Raw genomic sequence first — 2,800 nt, 5'->3', positions numbered from 1 at the left:
GATGTGGCCAACTGTCAGCTTAACCGTGGTGACTGGTCAGGCTGTCAAGGCAAGATGTGAAAGACGATGAGTGCCTTGAAGCAAGTGTCTCATGTGGTGCTGCAGATCCAAATTCAGCCATGGTTTGTTATCTTGGAACAGGACCAGGAATTACAGTTGGCAATTTCGGTAATGCTATCATCTCCAAAGTTAATTAATAATACTGCTTTTGCACCTTTTTCCTTGCACTCTATGGCTGTCAGCATCAGCCTCTTTTCCATAAGATTTCTCAGCATTGCTACCAGCAGTTCAGCTTCATGGACACGCTATCATAGACCAACCATCAGTACCTTAATACTGGGGTGCACAAAACAGGGAGCGGGTCCTCTCAGGGTGATGGGGGTGGGGGGAGTGAAATTTTATAAGGGGACACAGCATGATCAGCTGCTGGGTCTCAGGCTCATCCATCTCATTAAAAATGTTAAATATGTTGCTGTTTTTATGTCTGTGTATTCACATTTACATACCAATTTATAAAGTTTTTACATTCTACAGACTTTTTAAACAAAAACCATTTATTATTTTTCAAGACAACAAACTGTGGAATATCTAAAAATTTCTGAGGAACAGAGGTTTCACTTTTTATTAAAAATAAATTACAAAAATACACTGTCCAGTAAACAAGGCTTCTCTAGTTGTCATGTGGAAGGCATAAGAAACTAAAATGAAAATCTTTCTATATAGACCCTTTCAAGGAATAATTGTATGGATTTTGTAAGCATAACTCAGGCGCCTTTTTTAAGAAACTTTCCTATGGGCAGTACTTTTAAGATGGGCATTCATCCTTTGCTCCAACAGCCATTTGAAGCCAGTAGTCCAGGTTCCTAAAAACCAACAACATTGTAAAGTTCTCTCCTCCCTTTTGAAAATCGTGTTTACTTTCTCTCCAGGAAACAGTGCTATCTGCAAAGCCATGCACAGTTAAGGTCACCCACTGAGCCAATTTTAATTCATCAAAATAACAACATAGCTATTCCAATAACTGAATTATCCTCTCTGGGAGTATAAAGCCAGTGATCGTGCATAAATAGGTTTGCTCCACTACTGTGCTGGGCTGAGGACAGCCATAGGTTGACAAGGAGCTAAACAGCTTGCTGTCCAAGCCAACTTTACCGCACACAGCACCAAACCATTCAAACAGCTCCTGCGCAATGCATGATTTTTCTAGCTTTCCTTGGAGTTCATTATTAAGTAACACTGGACACTGCAAATTTCTTAATGTACTGAATGTTGGTTTTGGCTGATGGGCTTGTATTTGAGATTTGGAAAAGTATTACATCAATGTCACTCCTTCTGCACCTGTGTTATGCCAGGACAGCAGGAAATCAAATTGTAAAAGTTTACTCACTTCCGAGCCCCAAAGCACTCTTTCGTATTTCTTGCTATTGGGAATCAAAGGCTTAGTCAGTCAAGTCAACAGTAACAATATATTTAATTACTCCTTTTTTTAACAGAATATTGAGATGGATGACCTTGTAGTCCAAGAGCCTCATAGGTGTCCTTGTCTATGGATATAATTAGTTTTCCAGTTGGTAGTAGAGCAGCAGCATTATCGTGATCAGGTTTTGTGTTGTATGTAAGAGCATAGCATGACCCTTTCCTCACAAGTGTATTGATAAATTCATGGGTGACCAATCCATGACAGAATTAATTCTTCACAAGGTTATACTCTCCAACGTCCATGATAACATTTTTCAGCACCTCTGGAAGTATTGCGCATTCAGGGGTCAAAAATGACACCTGCCCCCCACCCCCACAAGCCACAGGAGCCTACCTGAGAGCTGCCTCTGCTCTGGCCACTGCAGTGACTGGTGAAGGAACACATGCAATGCCCGAACCCCCGCCACACACACTGACCTCTTATTTTCTAGTTATTTTCTTACATGTGCCAAAAGGGTTTTTTTTTTAAAAAAATAACACATGACCAAAATTTTTGTTGGTTTGGGTTACTTTAGATGGGATGGGTGGGGGGTGAGAGCTGCTAATTGCAAGGATGAAAAGTGGGGCCCAATGTTAAAAATTTGCTCCCTTCACCTTAAAGGCTGCCTCATCTAACTTTCCTCAAAGTAGATCTAGCTCGCACTGTGGCAACAAGACTATTGGTCACCATTAACAGCTTGCTCCAGTGTTTCCGCTCCATTCACCAACAATAATAGCATGGTGGGAAATATGAGAGGGGGGAAGGGATATCATTGACAAGATACAGTCAAGATTAGACTGCAAAAAAGAATCATGGAATCATAGATTACTAGAACTGGAAGGGACCTTGAGAGGGCGAGTCCAGTCCCCTGACCTCACAGCAGGATAAAGCACCATTTAGATCATCCCTGTTAGACATTTACCTAACCTGTTCTTAAAAATCCCCAGTGATGCGGGATTGTAGAATCTCCTAGGCAATTTATTCCAGTGCTTAACTACCATAACTGTTAGGAAATTTTTCCTAATGTCCAACCTAAACCTCCCTTGCTGCAATTTAAGTCCATTGCTTCTTGTCATAACAGAGGCTAAGGAGAATAATTTTCTCCCTGCTTCTTATAACACCCTTATAAGTACTTGAAGTGGTACTACAATGAAGTAGTACTTCAGTTTATATTAATTTAAAGCCTCTGCCCACATGATGACAAATAAAAGCTACAAGTTGAACCTCTCTAGTCCAGGACCGTCAGGACCTGATCAGTGCTAACTGAAAAAATCTGCTGAACCACAGAAGTTCAATACTGTCTAGCAGCATTACCAATACTTCCACTGCTGTCTGGGCTCT

The 2,800-nt window shown here is 40.9% G+C and overlaps 1 pseudogene; it reads right to left on the bottom strand.

The window, feature by feature from the left end:
- Positions 1-805: 805 nt before the first annotated feature.
- Positions 806-2,179, bottom strand: LOC142023310 (ribonuclease P protein subunit p40-like; annotated as a pseudogene).
- Positions 2,180-2,800: the final 621 nt, after the last annotated feature.

Source organism: Carettochelys insculpta, chromosome 19 (assembly GCF_033958435.1).
Source record: "Carettochelys insculpta isolate YL-2023 chromosome 19, ASM3395843v1, whole genome shotgun sequence".
Lineage (NCBI taxonomy): Eukaryota > Metazoa > Chordata > Testudines > Carettochelyidae > Carettochelys > Carettochelys insculpta.
This window is presented reverse-complemented; position numbering and strand designations above follow the sequence as displayed.